Source organism: Heterocephalus glaber, unplaced genomic scaffold (genome assembly GCF_053883595.1).
Source record: "Heterocephalus glaber isolate CG9 unplaced genomic scaffold, H.glaber_assembly_v1.0 deba00001442, whole genome shotgun sequence".
Classification (NCBI taxonomy): domain Eukaryota; kingdom Metazoa; phylum Chordata; class Mammalia; order Rodentia; family Bathyergidae; genus Heterocephalus; species Heterocephalus glaber.
The window spans coordinates 2,829,876-2,853,467 of NW_028258296.1; the positions used below are offsets into that span (position 1 = coordinate 2,829,876).

At 47.9% G+C, this 23,592-nt stretch overlaps 1 protein-coding gene across 5 annotated transcripts in view; it reads left to right on the forward strand.

The window, feature by feature from the left end:
* The window catches only part of Ror1 (ROR family WNT receptor 1), a 302,418-nt gene that overhangs the window by 177,219 nt on the left and 101,607 nt on the right, over positions 1-23,592 (forward strand). Inside the window, exon 1 of one of the 5 annotated variants that reach the window (XM_087212845.1) lies at positions 9,329-22,740. The exons of the other annotated variants lie outside the window; for them this stretch is intronic. The gene's annotated coding sequence lies outside the window, so the exon portion shown is untranslated. Of the gene's footprint in view, positions 1-9,328; positions 22,741-23,592 lie in introns of those variants that run through there. 5 annotated transcript variants of the gene reach the window in all.

A 23,592-nucleotide genomic window follows, 5' to 3' on the forward strand; every position in this document is an offset into this window, starting at 1 on the left:
AACTGCACTGACAGTCCCAGCACGGAGGAGGCCGAGACAGGAGGTCGGAAACTGCGATTTCGTGGAAGGCAGAAACTTCCCGGGATGACCTTCACGCCCAGACCCTCGGACCCAGTAACTCGGGGCTGAGACGCGCAAGAGGGGTCTCAGGGCCCGGCGGGGTCCGCGCTCTGCCCCCACCCCGGGGCCGCTCCCTGTGGGGGTCACAGCGCACCCCAGGCCGCCAGAGTGGGGGGCTGTGTTCCTGTGCCGGGCGGGACTCCTGGAGGCTCCAGGAGCTCACCGCTCGCTCGCTCGGAAAGCTGCCCACCCCTCCTCAGGCGGGCGCCCGGCTCCGCCTCCAGCTGCCGCACTGGAGACCACCCGACCCTTTACTGCAAATGATTCCGTTTCTCATGGGGCAGAGGCAGGCCTGACTGTCTCTGGCCTTTGCGTGTGGTTGTGTAGGAGTCCAATTAACCTGCAGGGTTTCTTGCAATGGCCTTCACTTCTCTTCTCACTCTGCAGCCCAGGTTGGCCTTGAACTCTTGGTGATCCTCCTGCCTCAGCCTCCCGAGTGCTGGGATTGCAGGTGTGCACATCACATCCAGAGTCTTAGTGTCTTCTGAATTGAGAGATGGGCTCCTCCCCAGGCAAGACCAGGTCTTGTGTCCACGCAGTCACTCAGCACATATTTACGGACTGCCAGCTTCCGGGGACTTAGCAGGTCCTGTTTGGGGACCATGTTTACAGCCGCACTCTGCAGGCCCCACTGACTGCACCACGAAAACCCTGGGAGGAGGCCCATTGGGTCCTCTGTGCACAGGAAAACAGGCAGAAGGGAGAGGACTCTGCTCATGAATCAGGTCAGAATCAAAGCTAGGTTTTGCCAGCCACCAAGTCATTCCCAGTGACTTCCAGTTTTAACCTGATAATCCCCATTACAGGAGGCAAGAAAGGGTTCTAAGCCTTTTAGCTGATAAGACACCCTTTCTGGAAGAGGATATTATTAACTACTTTGGGTGGTGATTTTTACTATTTATGTTTTGTTTTTAATTTCCACATTTTCTTCAATAACTATCCTACACTCTTGGAGTCAGATAAAATTAGGTAAAATATCCAAGAAAACTCATATGTGTATAATTTCAAAATCATTGAAAGTGGGTACTCAAACAATACTTGTGTGCAGATGTTCATGGATTTACTACTGACAGTAAACAATGGTGGAAGCATATGTCCATTGCTGCAGGGATGGTAAGCAAAGTGTAATGTAGTCTTACAAGGGAATACTATTCAGCTATGAAAAGGAGCAAGGTTCGGATACATGGATAAACCTTGAAAACATTATGCTGATGAGTGAAGCCAGACCTGGAGGGTCTTTTGTTGTCTTACTCCATTCACATGAATATCTAGAAGAGGGATAGTCATAGAGGCAGAAACTGGGGTGATAGACACAGACACGTTGGTTTTACAACATTGAATGTACTTGATCCTCCTGCAGTGGGATGGTTAATTTTAGATTATGTGAATTTTGCCAAAGAAAACAAAAGTAAGAATATCCTAAATAAATACAATAGTCACGTTGATAAGCTGTGGTCGTGCTCTTTTGTGTGGGGAGGACTGTGGACATTGATTTAACATCTCCGCACTGACTTAGTCCCACCCAAGCTAGAGCCCAGTGTGCCCACTAACTATCCGAGTGACCTTGGGCAGGTCACTGCATGTCACCTACTGTCTGCTTTCACTCAGGAGAAATGGCATCCACCAGTATCGGCCCCAGGTCCAATATGCTTTGTAAACTAAAGTGACTTGAACGTGTTTTTGTAGTCTTGGTGCTTACATCAAGAAACAGTAGCAGACCTGAAATCCTGTATAACCACTCGACAGATGTGTGTGTTCAAAGAACTATGTGAGCTGGGCCTGGGGAGGTGCATTTGTTCAGGAGGCTGAGGCAGGAAGATCCCTTGAGCCCAAGAGTTTCAGGCCAGCCTGGGTAACATTCCAAGACCCTGGCTCAAGAACAAACCAACAAAGAAAAATGCAAAAACAAGACAAAGGAACCTGGAGAGGAGAGGGTAACATCTTGGAAATGTATGCATTTAGAGAGAAGGTTTCTGTTGCTGGTATTCCTGTTTTTTATCTGTGGGTGTTTTGTTGCTGTTGTTTGTCTTTTTTTTCATTAGAACAAATCTTACCCAGGTAGAAGTACTGTTTGGGATACAAGGGGGGAAAAGATGAGTTCATGGCAAATCACTTTCAAAAGCTAAATACTTCTACTGGAGAAAATCTAGAGAATGAAATGAAGCCAAATTATGTCAGTGCTCACATGCGCTCTTCGCCTGTGTTCTGCTCATTTTTTACACATCTGTTTACCAGCACACTCGGACGTTCTCATTGGTGAATGGCACTTGTCTGTTATCAATATCCCAACCTGCTTTCTGAGTCAAATATTTTTAGCAACTTTCTTTTTTTTTGGCAATATTAAATGTCTTGCACTGTAGAAGCGTTTAGCACTTTATGAGACCTGTCTCTTGCTGTTGAAAAGTTAGGATAATTCCAGTTTTGTGCTGTTACAAATAGTACTGTGATGAAAACACCTTCCAAGGCCTAGGCCAATACCTGGCTCAGGGAGGCGCTTGCTCCCCGCTGCCTGAAGAAATCTGTCTGTGTATTTACACCCATGGCAGCAGTGTGCAGGTCGACTTACAATCACTGGCCCTGGCATGGTCATTATCTCAGTCACGGTCAGTTTTTCTTATATTTTTGCGCCATAGTCTGGCTGTGTAGTTCAGGCTGGCCTTGAACTTTCGGCGATCCTCCTGCCTCAGCCTTCCAAGTGCTGGGAGTCACTGTCAATTGCAACCAGAAAAACTAACACGCGTTGTTATTCTACCTTGCGTTTTTTTTCTCCATAGCTAAAGTTGAATTTTTTTGTTTAGTGCCAATGTTTTTCTCCAATAAACATTCATTCCCTTTTCTCATTGTATGATGTAGTTATCTCATCATTGATTTGGAAACCTGTGATTTTTTTTAAACTAGTTTAACAATTAATTTTGTGACGTGTGTATATTTTAATGTGGAAAATTTTATTTCTGTGAAATGAAGTCTTTCACTCTGGCCCTTTGTGTTTCTAACTTTGGTGCTGGGCTTAGAAAAGCTCTCTCTTCTTTTTTAATTTCTTTTTTATTTCATTGGCACATTTTACATATACAGAATGGAAACACTCATCCTAGGGAATTTGTACCTGTGCATGATGTATCTTGCTTCTTCTTCTTTCCCATCCCCCCTCCCTTCAACCCCTCTTTCCCTCCTTATTTACAAAAGCTTTGTTTCCATTTTTTACTTTTATTCTTTTTTCTCATCCCTTCCTTCCTTTCCCCCTCCCCTTCCCTCATTCCCCTTCTCATTTTACATTTTCTTCCAATTTCCCAATATCTATTATACATTTTGATCCTTATTTACACTTTTAGTTTCTCACACCAGAAAAAATGTGGTATTTAAACATTTCTTTCTGATCTATTTCACTTAAAGAGTATGGTCTCAAGGTGCATCCATTTAGCTGAGAATGTCTCAAGCTTATCCTTCTTTATGGCAGAGTAGTACTCCATTGTGTAAAAAACCCACATCTTCTTTATCCATTCATCAGTTGATTTAGCTATTATAGACTGTGCTGCTATAAACATGAGTGTGCATATGTCCCTGTGGCATGAGCCTTTTAATTCTTTCAGAAGGATACCAAGAAGAAGAATAGCAGGGTCAAATGGGACCTCTAGTCCTAGTTCTTTGAGGTATCTCCGTACTGATTTCCACAGTGCTTGCACCAGTCTACACTCCCACCAGCAGTGGAGGAGGGTTCCTTTCTCCCCACAGCCCCGCCAACATTTGTTATTGGTTGATTTCTTGATAGCAGCCATTCTTTCTGGGGTGAAGTGGAATCTCAGCACTGTTTTAATTTGCATCTCTTGAATGACCAGTGATGTTGAACATTTTTTCATATGTTTATTTGCCATTTCTACTTTTTTTCTTTTCTCAGTACTAAGGATCAAACTCAGGACCTTGCACTTGCCAGGCAGGGATGGCGCCACTGAGCTACATCCCCAACCCTCCGTTTCTACTTCTTCTGAGAAATGTCTGTTCATTTCAGATGCTCATGTTTGAATTGGGTCTTTAAATTTGGGGGACCTGATGTTTTTGTGTTCTGTATATATTCTAGATATTAGTCCTTTGACTGAGGGACAGCTAGCAAAATTTTTTCCTTTATCGTGAGTTCTCTTAGCTCTGTTGGTAGCTTCTTTTGCTGTGCGAAAGCTTTTTAATAAGATGAGATCCCAGTTGTTGATTCTTTGGGATATTTCCTGGGCAATCAGGGTTTTGTTCATAAATTCTTTGTTTACACCAATGTCCTCAAGAGTTCTACCTATTTTGTCTTCCAGCAGATTTAGTGTTTCTGATTTAATATTTAAATCCCTGATCCATTTCAATTTTAATGTAGTGGGTGGTGAATATATGGGTCTAGCTTTAATCTTCACCATGTGGAAAGCCAGTTTTCCCAGCACCGTTTATTAAAGAGGCTATCTTTCTTCCAGTGAAGGTGTTTGGCTCCTTTGTCAAAGATAAGGTGACTGAGTGTGTTTGGAGTTATTTCTGCATCTTCTAATCTGTTTCATCCATCCTTGGGTCTGTTTTTATTTGCTTGTTTGTTTATTTGTTCATTTTTATTTTTGCTAGTACCATGCTGTTTTTATCTCAGTAGCTTTATGGTATAATTTCAAGTCAGGGACTGTGATGCCTTCTGCCTTGTCTTTGTTGCCCAGAACTGCTTTTGCTAAATAGGTCTCTTCTGGTTCCAAATGAATTTTAGGATTGTTTTCTTTTGGTATTTTGATCGGGATTGCATTAAATCTATATAACAATTTTGGAAGTATGGCCATTTTTACCATATTGGTATTTCCTACCCAAGAATAGGGGATATCTTTTCGTTTTGTAGTATCCTCTTCAATCTCCTTTTTCAGAGTACTATAGCTTTCAATGTACAGGTCTTTTATTTGTTATATTGATTCCTATGTGTTTCTTTCTTTCTTTCTTTCTTTTTTGAATGCTATTACCAAAGGTGTGGTTTCCTTAATTTCTCTCTCAGTGAGTTTGTTATTTGTGTACAAGAATGCTATTAACTTTTGAGTGTTTACTATATCCAACTACACTACTGAATTTGGTTATTGAATCTGGAAATCTTTTGGTGGGGTTTTTGGGGTTTTCTATGTAATGATTATTTAACTTCTTCCTTTCCTAGTCTTACTCCTTTTCTTTCTCTTGTCCAATTTCTCTGCCTAATGTTTCCAGAACTATATTGAATGAGAGTGATAATAGTGGACATCCTTGTCTTGTTTCTGATTTTAGAGTGAAAGCTTTCAGTTTTTGTCCATTTAGTATAATGTTGGCTGTTGGTTTCTCATACATGGCATTTATTAGATTGAGATAAAGGCCATCTATTCCAATTTTCTGTAGGATTTTTATCATGCATAGATGTTGGACTTTGTCCAGTGTTTTTTCTGCATTGAGATGATCATATGGTTTTTGACCTTGTCTCTGTTAGTATGTTGTATTACATTTGTTGATTTGTGTATATTGAACCATCTCTGCTTCCCTGGGATGAATCCTACTTTTTGTTTGCTTGTTTCTTTGTTTTTATAACCTTCTTGATGATTTGATCCATTCTGGTTGCCAGTTTCTTATTGAGGATTTTTGCATCTATGTTCATTAGGGAGATTGCCCTGTAGTTCTCTCTCTCTCTCTCTTTTTTTTTTTTTTTTTTTTTTTGATTGGCTCCTTCTCTGGTTTTGGTATCAGGGTAATGCTTGCTTCCAGGAATGAGTTTGGGAGTATTGCTTCCCTTTCAATTTCATTAAAGAGTTTGAGAAATAGTGGCATCGGGTCTTCTCTAAATTTCTGGTATAATTCAGCAGTGAATCCATTAAGACCTGGACTTATTTATATCTTCTTGATTCAGCTTTGGTAATTCCTATATATCTAGCAATCTGTCCATTTCTTTTGTATTTTCCACCTTATTAGAGTACAGGTTCTTGAAGTAGGTATTGGTAATCTTCTGATTTCTGTAGGATCTGTTGTGATTTTATCCTTTTCATTCCTAATTGCATGAATTTGAGTCTTTCCTTTTTCTGATAAGGTTGGCTAAGGGTTTGTTAATTTTTTTAATCTTTCAACCAACCAACTCTTTAATTCATTTATTCTTTGTATGTTTTCTCAGTCTCAGTTGCATAAATTTCTACTCTGATATTTATAATTTCCTCCCTTGTACAAGCTTTGGGCTTGACTTGCTCTTCTTTTCTAGAATCTTGAGGTTCAACATTAGGTTGTTTATTTGAGCTTGCTCTGTTTTTCTGAAGTGGGAATTCACCACTATAAATTTCCCTCACTTTTGCTGTCATTGTATCCCATAAGTTAAGATATGTTGTATTGGCATTATTATTTAATTATAAAACTGTCTAATTTCTTCTTTAATTTTATTTGTGACCCATTGGTTTTTCAGGTTTCCATGTGTTTCCCATGATTTCTATGGTTTTTCATGTGTTTATGAAGTTTTTTGTCTTTTCTTTTGCCCTTGTTTCCAGTTTCATTGCACCGTGGTCTGATAATATGCATGGGACAATTTCAATGCCTTTGCATTTCCTTAAGCATGGTCTATGAGCTAGTATGTGGTCAGTTTTGGAGAATGTCCCATGTGCAGCTGAGAAGAATGTGTATTCTGATGCTGTGGAGTGGAACCTTCTAAGACTTCAGGGTGTGTCTGTGCTGTCACTGGTAGAAAGAATGGGCAGACAAGGCCCAGATCCATGTTGATTAATCCTAACAAGCCACCCATAGATTTATAGCAGGCTAGTGAAAAATCCCAACAAGCTACACTTTAGTTCTACTAAAGTTCAGGTTGGTTCTAAGTGTGAGACGGGAACCCAATTTGTTTAGCCTACAACATGCCCTGTGCCTCCTGCCAGCTTGAACTCAGCTCTCTGCCCACTTTGAACATGGCTCTTTGACCTCTTGCCAATTTGAATTGAGTTCCACCTCACCCTGACACTGGGAGCCACTAGATGGAGCCAACCCATGAGCTGCTCTGAGTTCCAAGCTCAGTTGCCCCCTCTCCAAGGTGGGGGCTGGCCAGTCGCCCTCTCCTGGAGGATGTCTGAACCCAAATAACTCAGCAGCTACTGCAGTCTACTGTGACCACTGCTCTGTTACTTTAGTGTGTTTCTCTGTGGAGGCCTCTGGGATTGCCAGTAGTCACTGTGCATCTGAAGGTTTAAGCTCCCCTTCCCATGCAGCAAGTCAGGCTCATGGAGAAAGCACTGCTTGTCACCTCCTTCTTCTGTGTTGAGGCCTCTCTCTTCACTCTCCCTGTGGGCTTCAGTTCTCCTTTAGATCCTTGCTGGGTCCTGGGGACCCACTGCCCTCCTTCTTATCCTCATGTTGCTATGTTCCAGTGTGTGGACACCAGATCTTGGAGAGGCTGTTTCTCTGCTGTTCACCACTCCACCATCTCCCTAGAGGTAAATATTATAAGAAAGAATTCAAAGAGATAACAGTAATTGTCTTACAGGGAATGGAAAACAGAGAGTGCCTCAGGCACAACAAGGAGTAGCTGCATATTCGGGTTCTGGCCACAACCCCTGTTCCCAGAGGCAGCACACAGCAGGCAGCAAGCTCTGCCTTTTTGAAGACAAAAGAAACAGTCATTTCTGTTTTTCTAAAGATATTAGAAGCAATCATTTCTTTTTCAAAGTCTGGATCACACTCAATCATAGCTGAGACCCTTGAGAGGGGAGCAAATTAACCTAAAGCCTATGTTGATTTCATCCACACCCTAAACACAGAGTGTCTCCAAACAAGGTGACTCCTGGAGGTCGAATAATCCAGCTTCCACCCAGCACATGCCTTCCTTCCACCTCCACACCGCTCCAGGACTCTGCAGGAGCTGACCTATTCTTTTGAAGAAGCCCTAAGCTTAGAAAATCTTTCCGAACACTGGGGCTGCTGGTCTCCATCCTCACACCTCCATGTCCTGTTCCCTTGCCCTATCCTCATTTCTCTGGACTTTGCATTTGGTTTGCCTGGATTTCTGCCCTGGTGCTCCAGCTGCTGGCCTCAGGTAAAGTACTTAACTTCTGGGAGCCCATTTTACTTTTCTGATTTCTATCTAGATGTTCCCCAAAGCTTCATGCACTCATGGACAGGGCCCTTGGAAGGTGACTGGATCATGGGGTTGGTAGCTGGCTTGCTTTGTGGTCTCTAGGATTGGCCTGGAAGGTTTTACCTCCCTCCCCAGTTCCTCCCTTCATACTCTGCTCCCTGGCCACCGTGAGATGAGCAGCTCCTCTCCACCATTCCCCTGCATCAGGCAGCTGCCTTGAAGCCAGCCAACTATGGACTGAAAAGTGAGCTGAAGTAACCCTCTTTTCCTTTAGCAGGTGTTGGGTATGTGTCTCAGCAACAAAGAAAGTAACTACTACATTTATCATCTATAAAGTGGAGATTGAAAGATGCATAAGAGGAGACATTCTAATGTTGAGACAGCATCAGCATCAGCTCTGCTTACCTGTGTATTGTATGTGGCCCTTTCAGATGCGATGACAACTCAGCAAATACACGTTTTCCTTTAGTTCTCAGTTTCTAAGATGTGTGCACAGTGTTTGAAACAGTGTCTTCTATAGCCTTGTTTCTGATAATAACTATGGGCAAAGTAAATCTCTAGGTTAATCTGTAGACACTCTGAAAGATGTACGAAGGCTCATCATCAGGGTCATAAAATGTTGATGCTAACAACCTTGTTGTAAAACTTACTGTTGCACAGATGTGTCCTTGTAACTTCCAGTGTTCCCTTTAACTTTGAATAAAATGAGGAACATCCTTGGTTGTAGGTACAGCACTTGGTGTTCGAACACATCGACCTCATGACTGTGCTTTGAGGACTAGAGGAGACTGAGTCTGATAGACCAGTGTCTTTGGGATATTATTCCCTATGGAATGTCCTCTTTCTCTAGCTACACAGTTTCTGCCTAGCTTGTTTTCCAGATCCTCCCCTTACAAGGTGCCTTCCTGGAGTGACCTCTGTTCTGCTGTTTCTTTATCTGCTTTTATTTCTGCAGCCAGAACTTTCAGGTGCTGAGAGTCATCATCTCATTGCTGACTTGTGGTAAGCTCACTAAATCCCCTGTGAGTTACAAAGTTTGCCATTTACCATCATCTCTCTTTTCTCTAAGCTTATTGTGTAATCAATATTTTGTGTCTTAACATTCATATAAAATATCCTGTCTGCATTGTGTTATTTTTATTATATTGTTGCTATCTTTAGCATACTCGATTTGGTTCTTGTATTGGTTAGGTTTTTTTAGAATAGACTCAATAGAAATATATATAATACTAAAAACCATAATATATTAAATATCTACTATAGATTCATATATACATAGGTATGTACACACATATACACACATACTAGTACCTATATCTACTTATAGATACACACATATATGGCCTTGTGCCAGATGTAGTAGTAGGTACTAGATACCGAAATAAATAATATTCACCCATCCTCAAGATGCTCACACACTAGTGAGAGCAACAAGCTAAGTGAAGTGGTTGCATAATAGAGCAGGGAAGTGTGCATGGCTTTATGGAAAGGGTGACGTTTGAGCTGGGTATTACAGGAGGCTGGGAGTTTGCCAAAAGGAAAGCAGGTCAAGAACACATCTGGCCACGCCCACATCCCCTCTCAGCCCACATGAATGCCAAAATTACATCCAATTCTCACTTTTTCTGCAATGTTCTCCTGTTTAGAGTTAGAGTTCTTGAGGAAATTATTTCATTTATAGGAAAATGGACAGAACTGGAGGTTATCATGTTAAATGAAATAAGCCAGACACAGAAAGACAAATATCTCATGCTTTCCCTTCTATGTGGAAGCTTAGTAAACAAGGAGGAGGCAGAGGAGAAGGAAGAGAACTGAAAATAGAATAAGGACTATTAGAAAATGGGAAGGCATGGAGAGGGCAGATGGTAGGGTGGACATGGTCAGAGCATCACAGTGAAGCCCACTAGTTTGTAAAATTAATGTGCACTGACTATAATAATTTAAAGAAAGCATTAGACTTTTACTCTGGCATCTAGGAGATGCAGTTGCCATTCTAGAATGTTACAAAGAAGAACATGCACCTTCTTTTCTCCAGAGGACACTTACAAGGAGCACTCGGGCATCCAACATCTCTGTCACTCTTGTCTTCCATGCCAGTGCCACAGGCTGGGTCCCAAACCTCCATCACATGGCCCTTGGAGGAAACTTGAGACCCGACCATAGCAGAGGGCATTGGTGTTTGCATCCATCTCTAAAATCCTCTGACTCAAGAATCCTCAGTCTCTGACTTGAGTTTAATGAGAATAGGCCCATAAGACCTCTCCTACCTCATTCTTCTGTGGGAATGATGCATTATAAAGTTCTTACAAAGATCATTCTGCAGTACCATTATATTATTTCATGTGCTATTCATCCTGTCCATTAGTATTTATGAAGCTCTTGGAGGATATGACTCTGGAAAGATCTATTCTAATAAACTTGACTTGATTCTGGCCACATAGAGGCTACATTTTTCAACCAAAAGCTGCACTGGGGGAAAAATGACAACATGCAAAAGTTGTCACCTGGCTCCGGCAGCCAGACAAATGTGGTGCTTGGCCTTGCTCTGCTGAGTGGGGTCCTCGTGGACTTGGCCCCCGTGGACATCTGCAGCAGGCAGCCCACGTCCTGAGCAGCTGCCACTTTCCTTGGGTGATTCACGTGGAAAGCCATCTCCCCCATAAGGACTTGGGTCATCTTGTCCTTCCCAGGGCTGGACGCTTATCAGACTAGAAGTGTCTCCTCATCGAGCCGCACACCAGTGGGTGGCTGAGGGACGTGAAGGATGGTGGTCCTGCCCAAATATGTGACCCTTCCCGTGTCTGTCAGCTCATATTTGGCTACGCTGCTTTTCGTGTTCAGTGGCTTCGAGCTACAGAATCTGCTGCTGTTGCGCACATTGGGATGACTTCAGAGGTCATGTTAAAATGGACATGTGCCTCTGTCTTCTCCATTCCTGAAGTTTAGCTCAGTGCTCCTGTTTCCTGTACTGGAGGTGGAGCCTTGAATCTGAGCACACCCTCCACATGTGTGCGTGTGTGCATGCATGTGTGTGTGCTTGTGAGCATATGTGTAATGACATGTTGGCATGCACTAGGAAGTTCCTCTCTATTCTTTGGCCTTTTCCTGGTTAGAGGAGGGGCAACAACACTGAATCAACTGCCAAGAACATTTGAAACCAGTTCATCCCCCTCCTGTTTCTTTTCCCAGAAAAAATATCACAGATATTCTCCTTTTCTTCCATAGTTAGTATGTAAAATACAAGGCATGATCAAAAAATGCAATGAATGTTAAACTTTTAAAAATATTTATTACAATAAAAGGCACATTGCCATGAATCTCCCTCCAACAACACTGGTTTGAACACACTCATCCCCTGTCCTGGCAGCCTCCTGCAGCAGCTCTGGAGCCCTCTCTCCTGAGTGCTTTTAGCTACACTGTCTCAGCTGCCTCCATGTCCTGAACCCATTCAAAACTTTTCCCTTTCCTGGTCATTTTGACCTTGGGGAAGAGCCAGAACTCACACAGTGTCAGATCTGGTGAATAAGGTGGATGAGGACACGGCATCGTGTTTTCCCGAGCTGATTTTCCTCTGAATGGTGCCCAGCAGCAGCAGTCACCGTATTTTTTATCACAGCTCATAAAGACACTGAGGAAAGAAGACTCCAGAGTTGCTTCAAAAAGTGGTAAGGACGATAGGATGAGTTTGTTGGAGGTGAGGGGAGTATTTTAGAGGGATTCTTGGCAGTGTGTCATATACTGTCATAACTTTTTAAATTTAAACGTCAGTCTTATATTTTGACCACACTGCATATGTTGTTTATGGATAAGAGTTGGGGGAGGGAATTAAAAACTTGCTTTTAGTATCTTGCAAGAAAGAAATGCCATCAAAACACTTGCATAAGGAGTTGCCACCCCTTCTGGATAATTCAGCAGAACAATGCATTTAAGGGACACGAATGGAAGTGAGAGAGATTCCTACAGCATCAGGCGGTGCTTGGGTGGCAGCAATGGGGCAGGCCCAGCCCTTGCTCAGAGCCTGTGGCCTCTCGGTGGACTGTGAGGACAGGGCTGGGGTCCTCAGCCTCAGGCTTGGGAGGCTACCGGGCCAGGCCTCATTGCCTTCATCACAGCTCTGCTGGGAACCTCCAGGGTCTGGAACCCACAGAGCAAAACAACTAACTGTCGCCGCACTTTGCACTCCGTATTTATGCACAAGATACCACGAAGACAGGAAGGAGGCTGGCAGCCAGCAGGGGCTGGGTGGAAGGGGGCACAGGGAATCAGCTCGTGACAGTTTGGAGCTGTGGTTGGAAGACGGAGGAAGCTATGGAGCTGGGGGCGGGAGTCCTGGCTGCCTGACAGTGGGAACGTGCTTGGTGCCCCAGAGCCATGCCCTGAAAATAGTCACAAGGTTGAATTCACCACGGCAAGAAAGAAAAAAGCCTGGCTCCTTGGTGTAATTGGGACTTCCCAGCCCTGTGCTTTGCCTCCCAGAGAGGCTGCGCTGTCCTGGAGAGAGATGTCTCTGTGATTTGCCTCGTGTTGTCATTTCCAAAACAACCCCACAGTGTGATGCAAAATGGAACGCAGAGCATGGCAGATCTTATCCCGTTTGCAGATGAGCAAACTGAGGCCCAAGGTTACCAGCCGGAAGGTAGCAGAGTTGGCTCTAGAACCTGGGCCTCCTGATTTGTGTTCCTGGAGCCAAGCATGACCCGGCATAAGACTTCAAGTTGATGACATTTTGTACCTACTAACCCCGAAAAGCAGACAAGTCTGTGCTAAACCCTTCCTGCGAGCTTTGTGTACTTTATCTCACTGAAGCCCTCCACAGTCTGAGGCAACGGGTTACGAGAACTCAGAGAGCTGAAACGATTTGCCTGTGGACAGTGGACAAGGAGAGACACCGGCAGGACTTGGACCCAGGACCTCTGCCTCCTTGCATGTGTCTCTTTCTAACCACTGCCATTGCTCACAGTTAACGATGTCCTCAGACGGCCTGGGCAGAGTCTGAGCATGGATGCTTGTTGGCTCCCGGTTCTCTTCTTGGGGGACTTCTAAGTTTCACCCTGAAATTCTGGCTGGAAATTTGATGCAGTTGCTGAAAGCGGAAGAAATACAGCTTTCATGTTCACGCACAGTTTGCTGTTCCGTTTTCTTTTATTATCATGAGACTTACTGTAAATCATGCTCTCCCCGTCCTGGGGCTTCTGACTGCATTCACCGGGTCCGGCTCTGAGCAAGGGCAGTAAATTACTGCCACTCTGTTTGAGAATTTTTTTAGCCACAGTACATTAGCTGCTTTTGTTTGCTTTTTCACGGGCAGTGTGCACAGTTTTATTTTAGAATTTGTGTTTCCTGACTGTCTCATTAGTGAATAATTGTAGCTTGCAAAATGGAGTGATTGGAGAGAGAACAGGGCGGAGGGGTGCCAAGTGCCATCGCTGGGTGTGAGCGCATTCACAGGGAAAGTGGGTGTGGAGCCCCGCCCCGCCTGCACATCCACACACCACTGCCTCTCTCTGCAGTTCCTGTTTTCTCCTGATCTCCCCATTTCACTCCATTTCCCAAAAAGCAATTGCTAGGGACGGCTAAAGTCAGGGAACAACCGAGCAGTCCCTTCTTCCAGCCTTCTCTGGGAATTTTTGTTTATTTGAAAGATCGGTAAATATGAAGGCCAGGGGATGTGTTTTATTGTACATTTCTGTTCCAAATTTCCTGGCATCTTTAGTAATAAATAAATAAATAAATAAGCCTTTTAAAAGGCAACAATGAGACTAATAAGAACCAGACTCTAAAATGATTGTCAAAATGTCAAACATAACTGCTTTTCCGTGGTTCGACGGCATTCATCTTGGTGAAGCTACCTTTTTGCCCCATCTCCCTAACAGCTTGGCTGCTTCTCCTGTGGGTCACCCACACACAGTGACTTCCAGCGTGACACCCGCACTCTCAGAGGCTTTCGGTAACCAGCCTGGGAGTTCTGCGCTGACATTCGCTTGCGTCTGTTGATAAAGTGAGGAGAAACAAGGCCCTGTTCAGCACCAGCAGCGGAGCTTGGGGCCTCGCCATGAGCCCACACTGCCACACATCTGTGGGGTCATCCTCAGGGGACGACGGGAAGACAGTGACCCTGGGGGAGGACCCACACGAGCCTGAAAATTAACCGAATTCCTGAATCGTGTCAGAGTTTCTCGAGTGGCTTTGGAAAGGATTTCAGTGCACAGGAAGAGGAAGCTTAAGTTAGAGGGTTTGCACCCTTATCAGTAATCCAACCCGAAAATGCGAGCACCTGGCAATGGGCTTTGTTCCGAGTGCCCTTTGAGGTGCCTGTCCACCTGTGAGAAGCCCTGGTGTCTGATATCTGCTCCCCTGACCTATGGTGATGGGCCACATTTGTATAATGTAGCCTCACCTCTCTGCTGAAAGCTGATTGGACCAGGTAGAGGACACCTGACCAGGTAGGGCCAGTCAGATTTTCTGTTCTGGAAATATGGGTTTGGTCCTCAGAGGCAGCCACTTAGTGTGCTGAGTTGCTTGCAAGTCCCTGAGATCAACGTGGAGGTCATGGGATGATCATTTTCTGCATGCACGGAGAAACCAAGAACGCTGGTTTGCAAAGAGAGATGTAGGCAGATTCCTAGAGAGAAGCACAGATTAAGGTGGAGGGAGATCCCTGCCCTGGTTCCAGCAGCTCTCCAGTTTCTGTGAGGCCTGACCAGAATCCTCTCCAGAGTTCTGAGAGAAACCCATGGCGCTCTGTTATACTCCTCATCCACCTCATCTGCCCCTCCTCGCCCTCTTAGGCTCGAGTGACCTCCTGTTACCTGTCATCCAAGGGTCTTAGCAAAGGCCAAGCTGTGGGTCTCGTGTGATGACAGAGATGGCAAAGGAATATGTAGAGGACGTCCGTACTCATGCCAGGTACCCTTGGAGGTTTGGATTGGGAACAAACCTCGGGTCTCCTAGTCCTCTCCTGTCGTTAGGCAGACGGGGAAACTGAAGATAACAGATGCAAAGTGTGTGATTTGATCCCAAGCCTTCTGGTGCTCAAGTTGGCTGAGAGTGTTTCTAGAAGGCTGCCTGGAGTGCTTGCCATCCATCCATCTGTCCATCCATCCTTCTGTCCATCCATCCAGTGAATGCAAACTGAACAAGCTTCTACTCTGTGGCAGGACTGGAACACATTATTTTGTCCTCAGTGGACTCGCAGCTTCAGAGTTTGTTGTGCCTGTTTGCGCCGCATCCCGGAGTTCCCATCTGGAGAGCGCACCGCTGGCCTTGCCTAGCCATAATCACAGCAAGCTCATCAGGAGCTCCCATAGCCTATGGCAGTCTGTGCACCATGCTTGTGACCAGCGCTTGCATTCCATATTTCCCTCGTGCGCACCTTGAAAGCGAGGACTGTGTAGAGGCCTCACCTTCACTTCCCAGCACAGATGCTGTCATGAGACGCACCTCGCTGTCTGCTAGTCTAGAGCACCTGCTCCTTGAACTTCAGAATAGGCAGCGTGCAGCCGTTATCTCTGTTGGGTAATAAACCAAACCCAGTGGCTTCGAACAGTCATGGACTCCTGGCGTCTCCCTTGGTTCTGGGAGTTGACTGGACTCGGCCAGATGGTTCTTGCTCCTGCTCTCTCCTGATGATGGCTATGGCCAGGTCATCCTGGAGACTTCATCATTCTTATCTTATGATTGGGCTGAGAGGACTCAGGCTGCTGGGTCTGGGACAGCGGGCGCTGCTGCGGGCATTACTTTCTCTCTCCAAGGGTGGCCTTAAGGATCAGAATGCTGCCAAAGTGACACCGTGCAAGTGACTTCAAGGGCCAGGGCAGAAAAGGCCGGGCAGTCCCTTTGGGAACCTTTGGGTGCTGCTCAACCTGAGGCCACCCTCGGGTATGAGAAAAGGAGACACGGGCTCCACTCTGCTTATTTTTCAGTGCTGGGACTGAAAACAGGGCCCATGGGTGCCAGGCAAGGACTCCACCACCGGGCTACATGGCAGCCCTTGGACCCTACCTTTGGATGGAGGGAGCTTCAAACACTGCAGGTCTGTTCTGCATCTCTGCCTTGTACTTCCTCTTGCATAAGGGAGGGGAAGGAGATGGAGACTCCCTGGCCTCAAGGAGCATCTCTTTGGGTTGGAAGCTGAAGTTTGCAGACAGCTGGTAGTTTCAACTTCACTGGCAGCGACATGCATTCCAGCTTGCTTGTCTCTCCTCAGCACCATTGCTTCAGGCAGGGTTTGGTAACTGTGCACTTCAGTAGCCTAGGGGTTAGGATTTGTGGGCAGGCGGGGCAGTCTCACTTTGCGCTGGGAATTCTTAGATCTTCTGAGAACCAGGTAGTGAGGGCATTTGGATTCTGCCAAGAAAGAGTGAGAGACATTTCTAGAAGTACACACCAAGGAAAGAGTACAACGAGGAAAAATAGGAGTGAGGCTAACTCCTCCACCTTCGGGAAATCCTTGTATTGTGACCTCTGACAGAAGCCACCATCAGACACGTGTGACCCGCCTTTCCCTGGAGTTTTGAGACCACACCTGCTTGTGGAGAAGCAGTGGGGCACAGAATCAGGACACCAGCAAGGGCCTCTCCCTCTGCAGTCATCCCAAGCTGTACCCCTGGCCTGGTGGTCAACCTGGGCACGTTACAGCCTGTGCCACAGCCGCCCATGGCTGCCAGGGCAGGGTAAGGGAAGGGGTCCTTAGTAGCCCAAATTCCCCAGTTGTCTCTCCTGCATGCAAATAAGGCATTGGGACATCGTCCCAGCAAGCACTCACTTGGCATCACGCTATATGTAAACTGTCCTTCACTTCCTCTTACATGTAACTGAAGAATCAGAAACAGTGTGTTTTGATTGGCTGTGTCCACGTGCAAATGAAGGATTGAAAAAAGCATCTTCTGATTGGTCCTGTGAACACCAGATTCAAGTGATGGAAGCAGAAATAGCAAGTTTCTGATTGGTCCAAAGTAGCACCTTTCTGATTGGTTCTGGGTACAGGGCTGATGGCATCACCACGTGGGGAGTGTCCCTCTCCCTGGTAGTGACCCTCGACCGATGCCCTGTCTTAACACAGCAGCCCAGCTGCCTCCCCCTCTCCCGACTCCGGCATTGGCCAGCATTGCCCACACACGGGGCTCCTGCGCACTCTCACTTGTGTTTCCCAGTAGACCCTCCAGGGCTCTCTTTCTTCAGGACGCGGCTGGGTCACCTCCTTTTAAGGTGCCACACGTCCCTTCCTTTAGAAGCACTTCTGACACCCAGGTGTGTGCTTCCCTGGGCGAGGGCCCTGATCGCCCTGTCACCATCCTCTTCCCCGGCTCCCTGTGTCCCTCTGTTGGGAACGTCCTGCGCCTCTGCACCCAGCAAGCCTGGGCTGGGTTCAGGAGTTTCTGCAGGGAAGGCGTGGCCAGGTCCACAAAGGTCATGGACTTCTTTGCTGAGCCGATATTCTGCCTCTCGCGACTGAGGAAATACTACTCGCTCTACTTTGTGCCTCCAGCTTCCTCCTGCTTCTCTCTTTTCTTGCACAAGCAGCAGAGCAGATCATCTCTGCTTGTGGAGGCATTGCCTTCAGACTTTGTGAGCAAAACCACCCCGTTCACAGGAGAGCGTTCAGGTGACAGGGACTGAGCCAGTGCTGGGCCCTGCTGCAGGGGATCTGGGCCTCACAGGATGGCTGGGGACGGAGGAGGAGTGGGCTGTGCCTCTCACATTCCTGAAGCTTACATCCAGGCAAACCTGAGGCTGGAGCCTCCACCTCAGTGGGATGGAGCGCGAGTGTTGACGGACAGCATCCTGTCCAACCAAGACGGGGTTTAAGAAAGGAGATTCTGTAACTGCATGGTCCCCCACAGATGACAGGTCGGTGGCCAGAATGTTGCTTTTCTTTCGGAAGCCACCCAGCTCCACTTAGAGCCGTGGAATCTTGAGGGTTTCTTGTGAGGCCGAGGCTGTGACACGCATGCTGGCTTTGTCCTTGAAGGCCCTGGAGGGGCCTCTCTCGCCACTCTTCTTTGCCCAGGGACCCATCGGAACCAAAATCACAACTGTGGCATCTGCAGGAGGACACCAAGCTGCCATGGCTCCCACAGGGAGCATCCCACGCCGTGCTCATGCTGGGTGTGTCCTGCTCAAGGGACTGCAACCAGAGGCATTGGCAGTGAGGTATTCTCTTTACCTTGGCTCCAGTCTGCCAGCGGTGTGGGTCAGGGTTGGCTTTTAGATAGGATCTCAGGCCTTAGACGCTCATTAGCACACTTCCACCCTGTCCTGCTCCAGGTAAGATCTGGCAGCCTGGAGGAGGGGAATGCAGGAGGCCAGACCTTTGCCTGGAGTTCAAACCTCACTAAGTCAGAGTGAAGCGAGGTAATAGTTGGTGGCTTTGTGGTCTTTATTTGGCATGGCTTTGCAGGGCTGAAAGCTGCAGGCAACATCTTAAAACAGATGTCCCTGTACCTGGAGAGGTCCTAGGGCGAAGGCCATGGATTTGCTTATCCAGACAGTCGGCTGAAAATGAGGATTCAGGGCTGTGTGTGTCTGTGTGTATCAGTGTGTGTGACTGTCATTTTAAAACTAAGATGGATAATATTGTCAAGGTCAGTAGCAAGATCGCAAATATTTCTGCAACACCCGGGAACAAATTCTCAAGGCAGAAACCTCCTGTCCAGACTTTCATTTGGAAGAGATTGACTATATAGCCAAAGGAAGCCGCTGCCCTGATGGTTACGTCTGTTTCTGCTCATAACTTCTAAATATTCCCATTCTTTTAAATTTTAAATGAAATAGGCATGCACGCTGAGCATGAAGTAATGAAAGGATACCCTCATCCAAATAATCAAAATAATTGAAAACTGAGGTAAAAGAAATTGGAAGCTTCAATCCCAAAGGCCATCTGTCCTCTGTCCGGGTTGCTGTAGCAACCTGCTGTAGCCTGGGCTGTTTACCAACAGGAATCTGTTTCTCAGCATTCTGGGCTGGAAACCCGAGGTCTGGGCCCCGCTCGGCCAGGTTTCTGTGAGGCCCCTTCCTGGTCCACGGAGGGCATCTCCTGTGTCTCCGGAGACTGCCGCCCTGTCAGGAGGGTGCTAACCTCACTGGAGGCCCAGGACTCATCACCTCAGCTGGGGCTGGGAGGCCACTCCCCCTCCACCCATTCAAATGTCACCCACATCTCACGGCCAGTCCTGCTTCCATGGTCCTAAGAGAAGGAGAAAATAAAAGAGCAAAGACCAGAGGCTGGCTCCAGGCTGGAGAACATGCAAATCAATCCCGTAGCCTGACCGACAGTCACCTTTCCCCGACTTGAACATTGTTAAAGCTTCACACACAGGCACTGAATGTCTTGCTGGTGATTCACAGAGTGCATTCTGGGAGACGCACACGTACCAGGCGCCTTGCAGTGACTCAGCACCGTGTCGATCATTTCTGCAGTCTTACGCGGAGACCCAGTGAGAAGCACCGGGTGCGGTGCACCTCTGAAACCCAAAGCCTGGCCTCTGTTCGTTCTTCCTTTCCCCCATCAGCCCAGTGCCAATTCTCAAGTTTGTGCCCCATTTTTGTTTCCATGAGCAGGAACCCGAGCACACCTTCCCCATTAACTTCAACAAGTGTGGTGCTTCGTCTTTTACCCCGGGTACACACTTGCAATTCTTTGCTCGCCATGCACAAGAATCTGGAACCCAGCTCTCAGAGGTATTGTGCTCCGTGTCACTCACACATCCCACCGGGGGTGGGATTTTGCCATACGAATTTCAGAGGGATGCAGGCCTTCATCTCGGCTTAAACACCCACAAGACCTGTGATCTTGCTGCAGTTTCCCGGGACCCTATAGATACCAGTGCTCTTGTGGGAAAATCTGGATTGAGGTAATGATTTCAACCTCCTAGGGATGAGAGGGAGATGTCATCTGGGTGGATTCAGGCCACTTATCAATGGAAGATGGTAGTGACAGTGAGGCTGAGCATGTTGGCACACACCCATAATGTCAGCTACTCGGGAGGCTGAGGCAGGAGCAGCCAGAGTTTGAACACCTTGAGCAAGAAGGGGAGATTCTGTCTCAAAATAGAGCAAACCAAAGGAAGACAGTAGGGCGAAAAGAGCAGGTTGGGAAGGAGCACGTGGGGAAGGAGGCCTCAGAAGCAGCTCTGATACAGCTGAGTCCTCGCCCGGCGGTGAGGAATCTGGCACTGCTGAACTTCTGGAAGCTTCGCTGTCTGCCTTGGAACAAACCTCTGTGCACTGCAGGGTTCTGATTTCAGACGTCCAGAGAACGATGCTCAGCACAAATTGCCCCCTTTTCTCCCGCCTCTGCTACTTAGCAGCTGTTCATATTCAGCGGAGATCTTAACTGAGAGGAATAGGAATCCATTTTCGGGAGCGGAGTTTCCTAAGCTCCTTGGAGTTTGCGTGCGGGATCCTGGCCACCTCGGGGCGGCTGTTGTCTGCTCTCTGGTCAGCTCAGGTTGGCAGGGGCCCTGGGCCACATGTCCCCGCAGGAACTGCGTCCTGGCCACTGGTCATCCAGTCCACACTGTGGAAGCGCTCGGACCCCCAGGGGTCTTCTCCCTGACACCTTCCACTGTGTCCTCTCTTCCCCCACATTTTTATTGGTGCACATGGGCTCCACAGATGGGCGGGTCTCCCTGCAGTGGATTTGTACAGCACACGACATATTTTAATCACTCCAGCACCTGCCGAGCCTGCCCTCTCCCCTAGTTTGGGGGTTCAAAGTGCACAGTGTATTTTGATCATATCCATGGCCCCTGTTGCCTGCCCAGAACTTCTCCCTCTGATCATCATATCCTGGTCACCTGAGGCTGGGCTTGGCCAGGTGTTCACCTCCCTCATGCTGTTCCGTCACTTTCTGGGAATGTTCGGACCCTGGAGCATCCAGGCCAGAGCTGGCGCTGGAGCTGTGGTCCTGCTGTTCTGTTGTGTGAGTCCTTTGGCCTTGGGCAGCCTGGCTCCTTCTTGGGGACCCCAGTGTTGTGCTGGGAGCCCCCACTAGGGTTTATGAGGAATGGATTCCTTCCTGGGGTCACAGGAAGTCAGGCAAGAGTCAGTGCTCGGCCAGTGACAGCCTTGTTACCTGGGCCAGGTGAGCTCCTGCTGATTGGCCCAGGAGAATCACTGGGGGCATCTGAGGAGCACTGGGATCTGGATTCTACTTGGACCAAGGAGTTATCTCAAAGCTGGAACACACGTCTGGGGATTTTTTTCCTTTGGTACACTTATGATGTCCCAGAGATGGATAATCTCATTTAACCCCACAGCGTCCCTCACAGATACATACAGATCTCTGCCCCATTTTACCATTCAGCACACTGAGGCTTGGAGAGGTTGAGCGGCAGCGAGGACAAGGCGAGCCTGGGCTGCAGAGCGGCCTGCATGGTCACTGTGTCCTCATCCACTGCTACCAGCAGCACCTGCAGCACCAGGGCCCTTGGGAGCCCAGGTCCAGCCAGCGGGGTCCCCGGGGCTCTTGGGCTCCTTAGCCTTCCCGGGAACGCAGCCTCGGCCTGCAGACTCCCAGCATCAGGTGACGCTTCTCTTGGTCAGAAATTCCCTGCTATTTCTGATGATTTTTATTAAATGCAGCTTGTGGCTCTCGTTCAAGAATGCACAAGCTGATTTAGATTACGCTTTGCATTGAGTTTATTAAGATAAAGAATATTTCCCGAGACAGTGAGTCAGAAGTATTTCTGGTGAGGCCTGGGGAAAGTGGATGAGGTTGATGCGGACACAGAGTTCCCCCCATGTCCAGCGCGATGACCTAAGTGTGCCTGGCAGCCTTCCGAAGGCTGCGCCCTGGGCTTCCCACCTCGGGGCCCGCCCAGCTGCCCGCCTCTCCCCAGGGGTCTGGCGCTCGCTGGGCCCCTCCCCGCTGGCCCGGTCACCATGGCAAAGGCCTGGGAAACATCTTGTGTCTCAGTTTCTCTCACCTGCCAAGAAGGGACCATAACTCTTGGCCCTGCCTCCTTCCCCAAGGAGAGATGAGAGTGGACTATGAAAATTAAGCAATAAATGTCGGGAGGGATGTGTGGGCTTGTGGATGTGGCATCCTGTCAAGCGGGTGGGTAATAAGTGAGGTGTCTCCCAAGCTAATTTGCCGGAGACCCACTCAACCCTTGCATTTGCTTAATCACCGGCATTATTCAGTGCCTACAGAGCCCGCAGCAGCACACAGCACGCCGGAGGGGTGCAAGAAAGAAGGAGGGAGGAGACCGAGACGCGGTCCCGGGAGCTCACGAACAGACTTCTCTCTTCCCCTGCAGTCCGCCGTCTAGCTCGGCGAAGTCTCAGGACACAAGACGCCTGGGCTGTGCTTAGGAAGCTCGTTCTCCATGGCGACTTCCAGCTACAAAGTGCCCATGGTGGTTTCCTTGTCCTGGGGCCAGCAGGTGCCGTCACCGGCTGGAAGGACTCCTAGGGGCAAGGACATTTGTTTTCCAGGACTCCAGGAAATCGTACCATTTCTGGTGTCAAAGGCCCGGGTCCGAGTCTGCCTCTGCTGCCATCTGGCTGTGTGACAGTGGCATCTGTCTCACAGGACTGTCCTCGGGCTTAGACAGGTGAGTGTGAGAGACGCTAGGCAGGAGCCTGGCGCCTGCCTTGAAAATGTTCAAAGGCAAACAAAACCCATAAACTGTTATCATGAGTTTCTAGGCCCAGCGCAGAGATGGTGGCACTGAAAGGATATTAAAGCTTCACTTTTCTGCAGTATAAAAAATAAATATTTTATTGGATCCCAAACTCCTGCCTGGACCCGGCAGTCCCTGGGGCTGCATGACACCGCATGTGGGCGCGTCAGGAGTGAGAAAGAGGAGAAGTGTCCAAGGCACTGAATCAAAGCCCTGGAAAAGTCCCAGAGGCCAGGTTCCAACATGGGCTCCAGCGGCATCTCCGGGTGCCCCAGCCCAGCCACACCTGTGTCTGCCACCCACGTCGCGCGGCTGCCTGTGTGGGGCACACGATACCCCAGGATGCACAGACCCAAGGCCCAAGTGATGGGTCACGAACACAGAGCCTGGAGGCAGGTGCCAGCCCGCCACAGGACTGTCCCCAGACTGTGGTAGACTTCCTTCAGCACGGTGCCCCTTTGCAGGTGAGACACAGGTGTCCTCTGAAAGGAACGGCTGGTCCAGCGCCGGTGGTGTCCACATCGAGCCTGGGGGCCCGCAAGGCTGCTCTGGAAGTGTCCTGTGAGCTCTGAGCAGAGGGCGGACCTGGCCCTGGGCCTGCGCACTGGCGTGGGTGTGTGTTTTCGTGACATTTTTTCCAGTCCCAGCATGCCTTCATGTCATTTAGGCAAAATGCTGGAGCTGGTCCTCCCACACCGCCCCAAGACGCAGCTGCTGATGGCTCCCTCATCCCCGGCTTCTGCTTCTCTAGGGAAGAGCTAAGACGAACCCTGTCTGTGGCCA